The sequence below is a fragment of the Erpetoichthys calabaricus genome, chromosome 7, assembly GCF_900747795.2.
Source record: "Erpetoichthys calabaricus chromosome 7, fErpCal1.3, whole genome shotgun sequence".
In the NCBI taxonomy this organism is placed as follows: Eukaryota; Metazoa; Chordata; class Cladistia; order Polypteriformes; family Polypteridae; genus Erpetoichthys; species Erpetoichthys calabaricus.
The window spans coordinates 46198913-46216008 of NC_041400.2; the positions used below are offsets into that span (position 1 = coordinate 46198913).

A 17096-nucleotide genomic window follows, 5' to 3' on the forward strand; every position below is an offset into this window, starting at 1 on the left:
ACAAGTTAAGAGAGGGTGAATGCTTAGCCAACACAGAATTGCACTAAAGGACGAGATGAGCTAATCCCAGACATTTCTCTTAAGGGGGCGGCACGGTGGCACAGTGGGTAGCGTTGCTGCCTCGCAGTTGGGAGATCTGGGGACCTGGGTTCGCTTCTCGGGTCCTCCCTGCATGAAGTTTGCATGTTCTCCCCCTGTCTGCGTGGGTTTCTTCCAGGCGCTCCGGTTTCCTCCCACAGTCCAAAGACATGCAGGTTAGGTGGATTGGTGATTCTAAATTGGCCCTAGTGTGTGCTTTATTGTGTGGGTGTGTTTGTGTGTGTCCTGCAGTGGGTTGGCAGCCTGCCTGGGATTGGTTCCTGCCTTGTGCCCTGTGTTGGCTGGGATTGGCTCCAGCAGACCCCCGTGACCCTGTGTTCAGATTCAGCGGGTTGGAAAATAGATGGATGGATGGATGGATTTCTCTTAAGGGCATAAAAGTAATCTAAAATTTTCAAAGAGCAGCTTTTATACACTAAAAACATAAAAAAACACTGCCTGAACTTTATTAACATTTTGCAAAAGTGGAATACCTCCATGCAGTAGTAGTATTGTTAGGTGTACCAAATATGGTGAAATTAAAGGAGAACATGATGATCTGGGACGTCTTACTCATTAACAGGTAGGTGTCTGCCAAACACTTCCTTCAGAGTTGCCAATCAAATTAACAACAGGTCTGTTTTATTGTGGGTGAGGGTCAAATGAAAACTCCACTGAGAATCTAAAGAACTTCTCAAACGCAAACATTATTAATACAAATATTTCATAAAAATCATTTTTATCATTTTGAAATAGTAAAATACATTAAATATTTTAATTTTTATAAAATAAAAAAATTTAAACTTATCATTTATTCGTCCATCATTTACTTAGCTATGGATGAACTTAATACATTGTGGCATCTTTACCACTAGATGGCAATCTATGACAAATAATGAATCACATACAGTATCAGGCAAGTAAATGCTTAAATAAATGCTCTTAAAAATGTACTTATTTAATTGTAATATTTTTAATAAATGTATCTTTGGGATGTTTAATTATATGTCATACCTGTTCAGCACTTTGGTTCAACCGTGATTGTTTTTAAATGTGCTTTATAAATAAATTTCATTTTTATTTTAAACCAGGATTTCACTGTAACTTTTACTTTTTTACACCAACCAATGACCTGTTTAAGGCAGATTTACCCATTTAATTAAACACCTTTCTTCCATACAGACTGCCACATTAGAAACATACAAAATGGCAAATTTCACATAAACAATAAAAAACTGTATAAGAAATACTGCCTGATATTCTTTGTACATCTTGCATACATTTTCTGAACAATGCAAGGTCTGGGGTAGACAAAGCCTGCAGCCCTGTGCGTCAAACAGGTGTCAGCCTCTTGTACTCAAGCACATACGGCCATTTTAGAGTTACCAATTGGCATACCACATACCTTTCAGGTGTGGGAGGAAATTACAGAAAAGACCACACAACCACAAGGAAAATAGACCAAAACACAGGCAGCACCCAGATTTCAAATCCAATTATTGAAAGTAATGATTATGAGGTCTGTCACCAATGCCCTGGTATTGCTTTGTTTCTTGAGGTTCTTCCTTGTAGATTTCAAAATGGGTTTTGGATCACTGTCTTGGTGTGGAAGCCATTTGTATATCCAGCTTCAGTTTCCTGACAAACTATACAAGACTATTCTGGTTGATTTGTTGATATTTAATGGAATCCATTCTGCCCATACTCATACAGTGTTTCCTGTGCCATTAGCTGCCACACAACACAAAAGCATAATAGATTCACACCATACTCTAAGTTGGCAAGGTGTTCGTTTCTTCCAAAGCTATGCCTTTTTTTTCCTCCAAACAAACATTTTGTCATTGAGGACAGAGTTAATTTTTTAAATAATCTGTTCAAAGAATTTGGATGCCTCCATTTTATACAGAAGTTGTTTATTGTGATGAAATTGCAGGTAAGGCTTCCTTCATTCTTCCATGAAGGCTATTTTTGTGTAAGGAATGCTGTAGAGAAGATGCAACACCACTCCTTTCACATCTATAACTGCCTACAGGTCCCTTGCAGTCATGTGGAGATTATAAGAGGCACATAGGATAGACGAACACCCTAGCCAGGAGTCCAGAAGACTACCCGGATGGGAGGCCTTGTGGAAATATAAAGTCATTCCGTTCAAGAAAGAGAAGGCGGTCGTACCTGTACTAGGCAGATCTAATGGATGGATGAACATCCCAGTCAGAATGAACAGTTCCTTACCCGGGCTGGAAGCCCCAAAAAAATGGACAGGCGTCCTGACTGGACCTAGACTTCATACCTTCCCTGGCCACAACAGAAGAAGAGAACAGGGAATGAGCGTCTCTGGGGGATGTTTTTGCCGCCCCCAGGCACTAGATGGCAGCAGCCTTCCATATCGGCACCCATTTGTGAACTAGCAGGGAGTGCCTGGAGTTGTAGTCTGGCAACACAGCCCTGCTGGGGTCCGTAGGTGCCACAAGGGGGCACTGCAGGGAGATGCACTCCCCAGAAAATCGGACTTTCATATGACCCGGAAGTTCTTCCATTGGGCAGTGGCCCTGGCACTGGAAGTACTCTCGGGTCCTCAATTAAAAGGACCACACTCCCTTATCCAGAGTAGTTGGAGCTGGGAGGACGTGGAGCAACACTCTACTGGTGGATGAGTAGGGCAGTGTAGTAGTGAGAAGAGAGGAGAGACATTGTAGAGAGAGAGAGAGAAAGAAATTACTTATGCTTTGCATTTACAACATTTTGGAGATTTTTACGGTGAATAAACCATCCATTATGTGAACCTGGGACTCTCTGTGTGTTCGTATTAGGGTTTGGGGCTCACCGAGGCCCATTTCCATCACAAGGTTTTGCTATGTGTTACTGAAAAATAAACAAGCTGTTCAGCTTTCTAGGTTTTGCAGATCTTGTCTTGACCTCCATGGTTTCCCTTAATTGTCATTCCTTACTAACATTTCTGACTCTGGAAATTGCTAGCTGGAAGAGCTTTTATATCTTTTATTGCCTTCCCCTGATTTGCAAACATTGTTAATTTTCAGATCCTCAGTCAGTTGCTTAGAAGAGTTTGTGGTTGTTGAGTGCTGCACAATGTTTCAAGAGTCAAAGAACTTATTAAACTCTAGAACTGTCATCAGTTGGCAATTCCTAATTACACTACTTGAACAGACTAATAACCTAATGAGCTAAGCCAGTTAAGATTAACACCCTAACAAGTTCTGAGAGCTTACAATTGAAAAGATGCACAAACTTTTGCAAATTACAGATCAGCAAATACATTATTAATATTTCAATTTTTTGTTAGTCAGTTGTATTTACTATTTACTTTATTTTAAATGTCAATAAAATATGTAATTTGGTCAGTGATATCCAAATTTTGGCATGGAACTATATAGGAGCATAGTATTGTATTTAGCCAGCATTTGTTCCCTGGCATATGTATCTATGTATTATTTCTGTTAGTTTTGAAGTATTGTTCTCGGTTATTAAATAAGGTTTATTAATTTTATATTACTGAGTAGTTATGCTTTATGTATTTGTGCCTTTAAGCTACATTCCTTGTATTCTGTGGGTGGAACACCAAGAGGCGATGCCACCATGACATCACTGCTCCTGAGCCTGCCCTCCACCTTTATATTCAGAGGAAGGAGATGGTCCCAGCAGACATGGATTGAGAGTTGTGGAGTATTTCTTACTAGCCAACCCGCGGCGTAACATACGCCGCATAATTATGTATTGATGGGTGAACACTTCCTGAACGACACAGTTGTCCAAATGGGGTGGGTTCGTGGATTCCACTGTGAGTGAATGAAAAGATGGACCTCTGGAGAGAGCAACATACAATTGTCCGTGACTGAAAGCGGGATCATCTGTGACGATAGAGGCCACGCTGGTGAAAATTACTTTGTCGGTAGGGGTAAGTTTCAGCACTTGTTCATTAAGGTGTAGCGAGTCTTCGTTGTTGATGCTTAATATAGCTTGCGTACTGATTTGTTCCAGAGTCACAGTTGAGAAACACTTTTTTATTGTCTTTTAAGCACAGGGAAAAAATGAACATGTGAAACATCGTAATGTAATAAGGCACCAAGAAAAGTAACATTGCAATAATGCACGCTACGACCCGATCACTGTAAACAGAAGTGAAAACAAAATCGAGCTCGGTGCATTCTTTAACTCCCTTGTAGCGCAGTGGTAGTGTTGCTGCTTTGCAGTAAGGAAACTGTGGAATATTTTGGGTTCGCTTCCTGGTTCCTCCCTGTGTGGATAGCGCTTTGAATACTGAAAACACCGGTATATCAATGTAATGAAGTATTATTATTCTTATGCATCCAGCGCTCTCCCTACAAAAGCAAATAAAACAGTACATGGTGGTTTCAGTTGGTTTAGGGTGTAGATGAAGTTCTTGATTCTTGAATGTGATTGTTTGACCACAGAGAAGAGGAAAGCAAAAAACTCCTACGATGGGCCATAGGAGAAAAAGAAATCTCTAGAGAGCTACAGTCAGAAGACAGAAATGAGCAAATCAAATAGTTAGGTCCAATGGTAATCAGATTCTGCATCACTAAAATCAGAATGACCTAGGCCAGCTGGTCGCTATTAACAGGCAGTTGTTGCCTATTAATGAACACTTTGGTGGATTTTCAAGTTTCATATTCATGTTACAATATGCTGATTACAATAGTATTAAAACTTACACTTTTGTGGATAAAGCTAATTATAATGTTTTCATGGTGTTATATGTTGGCAGCATTTATTTCTTGATATATGTATGTTATTATTTCTGTTAGAAGGAGATGGTCTCAGCAGACATGCACTGAGAAGCTGTGGAGTATTTCTCATTGTGTATGTACCATAGCCATTATAATTTAGACTTTTTACACTAATTTTTAATTGTGTATAATTTCAGATTATACAGTCACACACCGATTTACAGCAAAACCAAACTGAGGTCATCTGTACTTATGTGTAAAAACCCGTAGGAATACAATAGGGTAATAATGATTTAGAAATTGCCAAAAACAAGCATTACAGGATGTACGCCTTTTGTTTATCACGTACATATGGAGGCAATGCACAGTGTTCCCTGTTTTTTACTGGTAAGAGGGTGTAAATAAAAGATGAGCTGGTACTTTCCATTTACAATCAATTTTTTTTCTTGAATTCCACTTAGAATTACAAGCAACACTAGACAACACTGTGCCCATGAAGAATAGATTGATCACTGAGAAGCACAAACATATAAACGACAAGCAGAGGGTTGTTTTCCCTCCATGATATATCAATTGCCGTGAAGTAGCCCCATATGAACGATGAATTGTTGGGGCAGTCCAGTGGAGTTTCAGGAGCACAGTTGTAGGGCACTTTCAAGCTGTGTGGGAGTTGGAGTGAGTGGTAGGACAACAGCTGCACAGCAGTTAAGAAGTGGTCATTATTTAGGGTGCTACGTAGCTTAGAGGGAAAATAGGGAGCCAGCCATAGAATTATACACTTTGTGAGACATAACAGTAAGGCAAGAGGTGGTGGATCTGCAGACCAGATGGCCAAAAACCATTTTTTGGAGGTCTTTCACCCTCTTCTCCACATAAGGCATGTACAAAACTCCTTCACCAGATTCAGTTTTTTGTCAATGAATTTATTTCATTCCAGTATTTTTCTGCTTCCTCCACTTCTTTAGCTATTTTTTTCCAGGTTATATGTAGTCTTCCTCCTTTGCAATTACCTTGTGGGTTCCATTCAATATTTTCATTTGGAATCTGATTTCTTCCTTTAAGAATGCGTCCAATCCACTTCAAATTGCATATCTTTCTAACAATTCACTTTTTTTTTCTAGCCTTTCCTGGTTGTAACCTGTTAAGGATTACTTCTGTGGATTTTCAAGTTTCACATCTGTTGATTACATTAGTATTAAAATTTATACTTTTGTGGATAAAGCTAATTGTGATGGTTTCTGTATCTCTTTCAAAGTTCAGAAGGCTTGGTTGGACTTTTCAACACATCTGCTAATCTTCCAACATCTTTAGTAAGGGTGCTGTCAAGGTATCAAAATTCATCATCTTCTTCAACTTCTTTTTCTTCTGTACAGCACTAGATATGCTACTCATCTAGGACAGGGGATGAAACATACATACAGTAATCAACGTAGACCTCATCATATTCAGCATTAACGTTTGTATGACTGCACCATCTATTGGAGTGTATTTTGTAATGCATGTAGTAATAAAATCATTCCATTTTTCATCCAACTAGCACTGGTCCTTTTATTAACGTCGACATTCTCTGGTTCTTTGTACCAATATAAGATATGCTGCATACATTCATCAAATTCCGCTATTGGTGAGTACTACTAAAACCAAAAACACAAGCAAAAGGTATAAACCAGATGTACATAAGCACTCTGGTTCATTCTGTAATCAATAAATGGGGAATACTGTAGTGGAGAAAACGAAAGGCTTGGATTGTTTGATGGGTAAAGAAGAGTGACTGAACACCAAAAAGGTCCTGGAAATTCCCTCATATGGAGCTCAAAATTGTTGCTAGGAATTGTGTGGTCTGGGCTGGCCATCATGCCGTGTTGATACCATAATCCTTTCCAGTACAAGAGGATGGAGTGAGAGTGTGAAGGACAACTATTACAGAATAGTACAAAAAATTCTATGGATGGATTCCAGCTTTAGAGGAATATACAATTCCTTGGAGTACATACTGTACGTAGTTAAAAACTACATTTGGATTATAAGAACTTCTATCAAGTCAAATGTTCAAAATAAATTACTGTTTACATATTTGTGTTAAAATCCAATTAAAGTACATCTGTAGTTGTACCTGGTGATATGATGCACCTATTTTCAGACATCTTCTATACAAATCAAATGGTTATTCTTTGCTTTGAAAATTTCCAAGTGCAGCCAAGGCCAAAATTATACTTATGTTATCTTGGATACAAGGTCAGCTTTAACTTGTCCTGGCAACAGCGTCAGGATAATAAATAAAATAAGATTCCTCGAAAAGACAGATTCAAAGAGATGGATTAGTACAGGAATAATACTGTAGCAGGGTGTGTGTTCTGCAGGTTGTCAGCTGGCAACGATGAGGCACCTTAACTTATGTGAGGACCTTGGCCACTGCTGTTATGCAGGCCCCTGCAAGGTTACTCGTGAACAGTAGTTTTATTGAGCAATCCTGACACCAAAAGTAGTTATGGGGCAGTAGCTTAAAAACTGTTCTGGCCGCCGGATAGGAGGACCTGCAGTCAAGTGGGTGAAAGGCAAGGGTCCAGCTGGTGGAAGGAAGTGAGGTCAGTGCTATATTACTACAGTGAAAATGGGAAGGTAAGCAACAAGGCTGTATTATATATTTCTGTAGTGAGAAAGTGCAACATGCACACTGCCTCACAGACAGGGACCTAAATTGTGTTTAATTAGTCCCAGTGTGGCTATCAACTTAATTTTGTGTTTCATATCTTGTTACTTTATCCCTTAACTTAAAATAAATAGTGCATAATTTAAAAAAATGCATTTTTTTTTTTATCTGTGATTATTGACATGTTTTCATGGTTGAGGGCTCTCCACTGGCCACATTATACTAGGGTAAGTCCATACTTTTATGATAATTTTGTTTGGGTTGGTTGTATAGCATTCCCCATCTGTTCACAGGGGGAAAGGTTTCAACACTGATCTGCCACTTTCTCCTGTTGTTTTTAGGAGTAAACATGGCCACTCTGCTGGTTTTTTGTACCAAAGAAGAGAACAGAGCAGTGACCCGTTTTTTTTATGGGCTAAAGGTGTACTAGGGGCCGAAACCCAAAGAAGGCTTTTTGCACAATATGCAGACAGTGTTTTACCGTGGTGGAGTGTTTATGAATGGACTGAGAAATTCAAATATGGTTGGACAAGTGTTAAGCTCAAAGAAGAAGCAGGACGCCCATCCACATTCTGTACCAACAACAACATTGAGCAAATTTGTATTATGATTCTGCCGAAGATCATTTCCACATGTGCGCAAGGAAAGCTGACAACCAAACAAAATTTCCACTAAAGTGCAGATAATTACTGATTTACCACTGAGGCTGTGTTAGTGTGTTTCAAAAGAATAAACTGAATTAAAAATGCATAGAACATTCTAATATGGGATGCTTTAATATTTGAGATTGCAGAGAATGTAAAAGCAGAAAGCTCCTGAAAGAAGGGTGAGGCGGTACCCCCAACAGACATTGAAGGGATGGTCTTATGTAGTTAATTCTTCTTCCCAGGTCCACTTTTATCTATGTAGATTACATTCAATACCTTTCTACTTGTGTCATGTTTGGCTGCACTTATAGGGGGGAAAAAAAAGAAACACACACACAATTGCTGGCTTTGGATTTGAAATAAGTAATGTTAGCATTAAAAGAGCTATTCAGAAATATTCCATGGTTAAATGAAAACAATCGTAAAAAAATAAAGGAGTTAGAAAAAAAAACTGCAATAATTAAAATGAACATAACTGCTTCACTGAAATAATAGTGCATTAATGTTAACTGACTTATTTACTTATGCATTTTTTCTACAGTTTAATGACTCATTTATATATGTCCTTGCATGTTCTAATCTGATATTATGAGTGCCTTTCATTTTTGTTTTAATTTAGCACAAATGGCATTCCATACTTATGCTTAATAAGTTAGTTAAATATCACTTTTCTGTTCATTGATTTATCTATTTATTGATTAATCATAAATCACTTTCATACTATTAGAGAATGCACTATTGTTAGCTTGTAAATGTATCACTAATATACATATGCACAAGATTAATCACTCACTGAGAAAACTGCAGTAACATTTATTTTAATAAACCTAACTAAATGAAGATAAAATAAACCATTTTTTAATTGTTTGATTTTACTGATGGGGAACCTCACCCCTTGAGAAAGTTGACTATAAGAGTGCAATCGCATGCCCGTAAATGGACTGGCATCCTCTCTTGAGTTGTTTCCTGTCTTGCTCCCAGTACTGACAGAATAGACTCTCCAACATACGTGAAGATAATAAACCGCCCTACTCACGACCGTTTGGTACAGTGTTTAAACTTAATGGTTCTGGATATTAGCAAACATGCATTGAGAGGCCACTTTATTAGATACATCTCCCCTTCTCATGTAATTGGGAAATTCAATTACGGACAACATTGTATGTGAAGATAATGCCATTTATAGCAGGTAGGCAGCAAACTCAGTGTGAAAATAAGCAACTCTCAAGGTCTATGCAGAGAGGTTTTCACTTTAAACATTATAACTGGGTTATTCTTTGTTTGTTTGTTTGTTTGTTTGTTTGAATAGTGGCCCATTCACAATACAACCGTAATGTTTTTTTCTATAGCACATTTTCATACAAAGGAGGTAGCTCAAAGTGCTTCACAAGATGACAAAGAAAAAAATAACAAGAAAAGGAAAACAAATTAGAAATGCATTAAAAGAATAATTAATAAATTACATACCAAATAAATTGGTATGCATTTACCTAACACATATGCACATGGAACAAAAATGTAAAGTTATTTTGTTTCTTAAGTCTCTAGTACTAGGGTGTTGTACTGTGTTAGCCATTATGAATGTAGAGAAAAGCCAAGCAAAATGACACCTTTTATTGGCTAACTAAAAAGATTACAATATGCAAGCTTTCAAGGCAACTCAGGCCCCTTCTTGCCTGAAGAAGGGGCCTGAGTTGCCTCGAAAGCTTGCATATTGTAATCTTTTTAGTTAGCCAATAAAAGGTGTCATTTTGCTTGGCTTTTCACTACTTTCTTAAGTCTCTAAAGAAAAGTACAATGGTATGGTCAAATGGACAAGAGAGACAGAAAATACATCTCCATGAGGGCAATGCAGGAGAAAACAACAAAATCTACATGGGTTACAAGGCCAAAAGACCACCCAGTTCCCACTGGGCAATACCCCAATTAACAATAGCCCTGAGGTTACAAACACATTGCTTGGTTTGATTAATTTCTTCTTCTTCTCACATACACTGCTGGAAGTAATGGGGAATGGGGGAAAAAAAACACTTCACGTATCGATACTGTGTATGTTTAGGCTGAAAGATGTGGTGTTTGAATGGAAAACAGTATCTGAACATTATGTGAATCCCTCTACTGTATGTCTAAGTGGGCTTTTTCAGCACTATTATAGTGCCATAATGCTGAGAAAGTCCTAGAATTGTTTCTAAAACATGACTGTGTATTCAGTGTATCATTGCTGTTAAAATCACAAGTTAATAGTGGAATGAGATGAAGTGATCTGTCAAGAGCAGAGCTTCACCATCATCTAATTTTCATTAACCGTGGGACACATAGGAGTCAACATGAACCCAGAGCCAGCTCTACCATTTACACAATCTAAGCAGTGTCCTAGGGTGGACAATACACTACAAACATAGACTTACAAACACTCAACAACAATGCAACTGTCCTTGACCCACTACCCCAGTTATTTTTTTTTTTATTAATATAGATTTGCATGCTAGCGATGTTTGGTTTTAATGTCTGATGACCTGCAAAAGCCCATTATCTGTGGTCTTCCAATTCTCAAAATGCCCATTTTATTAGCTTCACAGAGACTCCCTAAACTAAACGATTTTGTTTCTTTGATTCTTTAGGTGCAAATTTGTAGTTTTACTTTTGTTTTAGTACTGTTAGTCTGTTTCTCTTTTAGCAAATTCTCTTATTTTACATCCTTATTTCAACACTGAGTTGATGATTTTGGATAAATACATACCCTTTTGTATGTCTTTATGTTTCTTCTTTTGTTTAGTAAGCATAGTGCTTTGACTTGTATGGTGATGGAAGACATAATGAAGACTTCTTTTAATAAATGTTCAAATACAAAACATAGTTCAGTAAATTAACAGATACTTAGAGCGATTACAAACTTGACTTTGTGGTTTAGACAGACAGCACTCAGGACACCTGCGATTTTACCTCCATAAACTAGGACTGATTACATTCCTCTCAAACTATCAATATCATATTGACATACAGACTGCTGGACTCTAAATCTGATATCAAACAAACCCTTGTGTTGAAAAATGTGCACCACTTAAATGACTGCTATGTATGGAATTAAACTCTGCATCTTTATTAAAATGAACAAACAAGCAGCTACCTGAACCTTTCTTTCAAATACTTCAGTCTTCCATTAATTACTTTCAGCTCCGTCCTAGTTTGAACATGGAAGTAATTACTGAGTAAGCAGAACAAGGACCCTACATTATTTCAGAATTATAGACTCCTCTCCCTCATAAACACAAATATTAAATTACTTGCAAAAATTTTAGATTTTTCTCTTGAAAAGTTTATTCATGAATTTAGTCCACCCAGATCAAATTAGCTATGTCAAAACCCACATGTCTTCTGATAATTTACATAGATTGCTCAATGCCATTGTATCTGCTCCTAATTTTGTTTTTAGATGCTGAAAAAAGCTTTTGATCAGCTAAATTGAGACCATGTATGGTCAGTTCTGCATCATACGGGTTTGGAGACTGGTTATTAATATAAATAAAAGTCTCTATTCCTATCCGACAGCTGTTTTACTTACAAATTATTTAATGTCCTATTCTTTCCCTAAAAGGAGGGGACCTCATCAGAGTTGTCCACTTTCTTCACTCTTGTTTGCATTATCTCTTGAGCCTTTGCTACAGCTGCTTGTAGCTGCAATGATATCACTCAAATTTCCATCACAGGCTCCTCACATGTCATCTCTATAAGTGCAGATGATGTCCTTTTATTCCTGAATGATGCTCCAGCTGATATTATTAATGTCTTAAATTTATTTAATAATTTTGGGGAAAATTGCTGGATATAAGATCAATTGGAATGAATCAGCACTGTTCTTCTTTAGTTCTACATCTCCCATCAATAGTATTCCCAGAAAATGTAAACTATTTCTGCATGTTTAAAGAAATCAGACAGTCTCTTTCCTCCTATTCTGCACTTTTTGTATTACTTCCTCCTCAAAACTGCTGCAATCATAATGAAATTGTTACTCGCCTGAATTGTACAAGTGTTATGATTCCACTCTCACCCCCCTCACATTACTGGTGCAATATTAAGACCCGACCCCCCCTTCTCTAAGTTCATTTGGAATGACAGGAAGCCATGGTTAAAGTATGCAACTCTGACTCCTGCCAAAGACAATGCAGGCCTCTCTTTGCCAGACTTCGAATTATATCACTAGGCTTTTGTTGTGTATCCCTTATTAGCTTGAAGAAATGTTTCAAATGTTTTCTCCTTCTTGGTTACCGCTTGAGACCTCTACTGCTAGTTTTTATAAATCAGTTAATATTTTATAATGTAAACTTCCCATAAGATCTTGTAGACTACATCTTAGGCCTGTTATGAATTATGCCATTTAGTCCCAGTGCTCAACTGAAAGAAGACTTGGTGGTGTTGTACTAAGGTGGCACAAACACCTATATTTAAGAATTCATCTTTCACAGAGGTTCTTAAATCTTAAGACACAGATAAAAAATAAATACCATACTGAGACCCAAGAAGAGGATTTTTACCATAATAAAGCAGAGTCATACATACTGTAGACAAATAACAATGGCAATACAATTAAAAAAGTAATTTGCTTCCTTTTAAACATATTTCTCACATTAATATTCTCACATGAATATTACTGAAAGAGAAAAGCAGAAAGAAAATGTACTGTTATAATAAAACAATATATCACTGCTAGTGTAAGTGTTTAGTGTTAAGCTTTAGTAAAGCTATGAAAAATAAATTCTTCTTGGGTGCAGAGAGAGGATATGATGATTTTGATGGGGCAGTATGAATGACCACTTAACTTAGTCACTTGACTCATGGTACCAGGTAAGGAATAAAGTAGTCAATAAATAATTATTATCAATGCATTTTGGTTGCCTTGTCTTAAATAATTTTTTAAATCACATATTCAAATGAGCTACACCCTTTAACTAAATAAGTTAGCAAATAGTTCTCTGTACTCTAGTTTTCATTTAACAATTCAATAAACTTCAATAAAAATCTTTATGAATAATTCAGTGAGCAGTCCAGTTTGAAATGTTTAATGCTACTTTCTGACATTGTTCCAAATGTCTACAGCTTGTCTGAACCTTTGGATATTTTCTGGTGTTCTTATAGTTCTCAGTAGTCTAATAAACTTGTCCTTCACAAAACCACAAGATTGAAATATAGCAAACCAATTTACAACAGTGTTACGAGATGGAATTCTTCCTCACTGAAGTATGTTAAACTTAATGCATAATGTTATTTGCGCCTCTGTTACAGATTTAGATTCAATGTATGCAGAAATAGTGAACATATAATGAGGCAATGACCAGTCATCCTCACCCACTGAAAATGCTTTTAGCATACAACATATACACTCTAACCATTTTTTCTCATCCTCCACAACACCCCAAAAATCATCATATTCTTGTGCCAAACCCATTATTTACATTTCAACCTTCCAAACAAGAACAGTGGTTCCTACTTCTTTGTCATTTCCTCATCTTGTCCCCTTGCCTTACACATGTCTTTGCTTGACAGTTATCTCAGTTTAATTGTTTCACTGATTATATGTGGGTAGGCAGTGTAGTGGGCAATGTTTTTCTATTTTTATTCTTTAAAAACTAAATCAAACGGTTCTTGTCCATTGAACATGTCATTTTGTTGTTTGTCTTTGTCGACGTCTCGTCGTCAAAGTATTTTCAACATGTCTGATGAAGGAAAGCTTTTCGTTGGTGGTCTTTGCTTCAACACCAACGAATGGTCCCTTGAGGATGTTTTCTGTAAATATGGGCATGTTTCTCAAGTGGTGGTAATAAAGGACCGTGAAACCCTCAAGTCCAGAGGCTTTGGCTTTGTAACGTTTGAAAACCCAGAGGATGCTAAAGATGCTATGATCGCAATGAATGGAAAGTCTGTTGATGGAAGACAAATCTGTGTAGACCAAGCTGGCAAATCTTCCAGAAACCGATCTGGTGGTGGATACAGGGGACAGCCATCTGGTTGTGGAGCATTCTTCAAAAGGAAGCAGGGGTGGCAGAGGAGGTGTAGACCGTTATGGTGGTGGCCACTTTGATAACAGAAACAGTGGTGGATATCCTTCAGACAGGAGTTACTACAACAGAGATGGCAGGGGGCAGGGAGGCTATGGTGATCACCCTGAAGGCTCCTACAGAGACAGCTATGACAGCTATGCTACACATGAATAAAAAAATCCTACCTGATACAAGATCATCCTTCGGTGGCTGTATTTATAAAGATATTCTCTTGAAAGAATCTGTTTCTTTTTGTTTCTGTGTGTTTTTTTTGAGAAATGTTGAAGCTTCTGGTTTTGACCTTTTTTGTTGAACACAACCTGACAGCTTCTAATGGAGAATATTTGTATTTAGTCATGTGTTCGTGTTTTTTCTTTCTGTAATTTCTAGTTAAAGCATTTCCCTCATTACATGAGGGTTTTATTAATTTTTTTTATTTCTGTAAAATGAACAACTTTGTGTCCAGATGGAAATTCCCAGAACAGATGACTGTTTCTTAAGTTTAATCCATTTAGAAATGTCCACTGCTAGACTTAGTAATTATTCTTCTAAATCTATAAACTTATGGGTGGTGGCAGATGATGCACTAAAATCCTATATAACCTATTTATAATTTGGTTATTATTGGTAGTATGAGATCAAGTCAGGTCAGGTTGGGGAGTATGCACTAGTACAACATGTTGCCACTCCCACCACACGACAAAACAACTCAGGATCACAGTTGGCAACCCCCCAGGCAGACACACAGTCCAGTCTCACCCCCATGAAATGACCGTCTGTCTGCCACAGCCAGGTGTTGCGTAGGCTGTGAGCCGGATCAGTCTCAGGGAATCGCACTACATGGCTATAATGCTGTAACTGACGCACCCTCACAATGCAGGTAATGTGCCTCATTCAGAACTCCATGAGCAACCGCTCATTCAACAGAAAGTCAAGCCAGCGGTACCCAAGGATTCTCCGAAGAGACACAGTACCAAAAGGAGTCCAGACTTCGTCTCAGGTCACTGGATAGCGTCCATGTCTCACAACCATATAGCAACAGAAGAAGCACCAGGACTCTAAAGACTTGAACCTTTGATCTTTTGCATAGATATTGGGAGCACCACACACCCCTTTCCAGTGACCTCATGACCTCCCCCCATGCTATCCCAATCTGTCTACTGACTTCATAAGAAGAGTCACCAGAGACATGAATGTCACTGCTGAGGTAAGTAAACCTCTCAAAAAGGCTGACACTCTCTCCGCAAACAGACACACTGCTGATGGCTGTGCCCAAGAGGTCATTAAAAAGGCCTGAATTTTGCTTTTTGTCCAGGATACTTGCAAGCCCAGACACTCAGACTACTCACTCAGTCTCTCAAGAGCCCTGATCAGAACCTCAAAGGACTCCACAAAGATCACAGCATCGTCAGCAAAGTCAAGATAAGTGAATCTTTCTTCACCAACTGATGCCCCACAGCCACTGGACCCCACAACTTTGCCCAACACTCAGTCCATGCAAGCACTGAACAGAGTAGAAGCAAGAACACACCTGTGATGAACCTCAGAATAAACTGGGAAAAACACAGAGGTTCTGCCTCCACTCTGCAGAGCACTCACAGTACCAGTGTACAGGCTGGCCATGATATCCAGCTACCTTGAGGGGATCCCACAAAGTCTCAAGATGTCCCACAGGCCAGCTCGATCGCTTTACAAAACTTGACAAAGGCTGCAAGGAAACTCTGCTGATATATGCATTTGTGCTCCATGAGAACCCTCAGTGCCAGGATATGGTCGGTGGTATTCTTCGTAGGTATAAAACCAGACTGCTCCAGTTGCTGGTAGGTGAGCAAGTGATCACGGTCACTTATGTATGACAGTACTTGTAATTTTTAGAAATCAATGTACATTTAACAGTAATAAAAATAACATTAGGCCTATCCTAATAGGAAATCCTGGCACCACCACTATTGTGAGTATACAACTGGATAACTGATTTTTTAAATGGACATTTTTGATAATGTTTGCTGTGGTTCATTATTCATCATAGACCGTCACTCTATCATACACCTTTTTTAAATCTTTGTTCTCCATCAAAACATGAGATTAAAAATTTTCTACGTCATCAATGCAAAACATGTGGGGTAACATATTTTTTAATATTTTTGAGTGGAGTATACCTATAACTTAGAATAAACAGGTTTGAAAATGGATAGATGGAAGGACTTTTTTTTCCTAAACCAGTAGCCAATTCACATTGATAAAGTGATGTCAAAATAACCAACATGCCTGCAAATACTATATCTTAGAAATATTAATTTACCATTACTTTAGTTACATGAGAAAACAAAGTTAAATATAGTGGTACTAATCCAATCTAGTGCTTAAAAAGTTTATTATTTCTTTTACCTAATATACAGTGCATCCGGAAAGTATTCACAGCGCATCACTTTTTCCACCTTTTGTTATGTTACAGCCTTATTCCAAAATGGATTAAATTAATTTTGTTTCCTCAGAATTCTGCACACAACACCCCATAATGACGTGAAAAATGTTTACTTGAGGTTTTTGCAAATTTATTAAAAATAAAAAACAGAGAAATCACATGTACATAAGTATTCACAGCCTTTGTTCAATACTTTGTCGATGCACCTTTGGCAGCAATTACAGCCTCAAGTCTTGTTGAATATGATGCCACAAGTTTGGCACACCTATCCTTGGCCAGTTTCGCCCATTCCTTTTTGTAGCAACTCTCAAGCTCCATCAGGTTGGATGGGAAGTGTCGGTGCACAGCCATTTTAAGATCTCTCCAGAGATGTTCAATTGGATTCAAGTCTGGGCTCTGGCTGGGCCACTCAAGGACATTCACAGAGTTGTCTTGAAGCCACTCCTTTGATATCTTGGCTGTGTGCTTAGGGTCGTTGTCCTGCTGAAAGATGAACCGTCGCCCCAGTCTGAGGTCAAGAGCGCTCTGGAGCAGGTTTTCATCCAGGATGTCTCT

At 38.1% G+C, this 17096-nt stretch overlaps 1 protein-coding gene and 1 pseudogene across 3 annotated transcripts in view; one reads left to right on the forward strand and one right to left on the reverse strand.

The window, feature by feature from the left end:
* Positions 1-17096, reverse strand: part of LOC114654091 (lysine-specific demethylase 4C-like) — a 980420-nt gene that overhangs the window by 950339 nt on the left and 12985 nt on the right. The window lies entirely within an intron of this gene.
* Positions 13708-14480, forward strand: LOC114654323 (cold-inducible RNA-binding protein B-like; annotated as a pseudogene).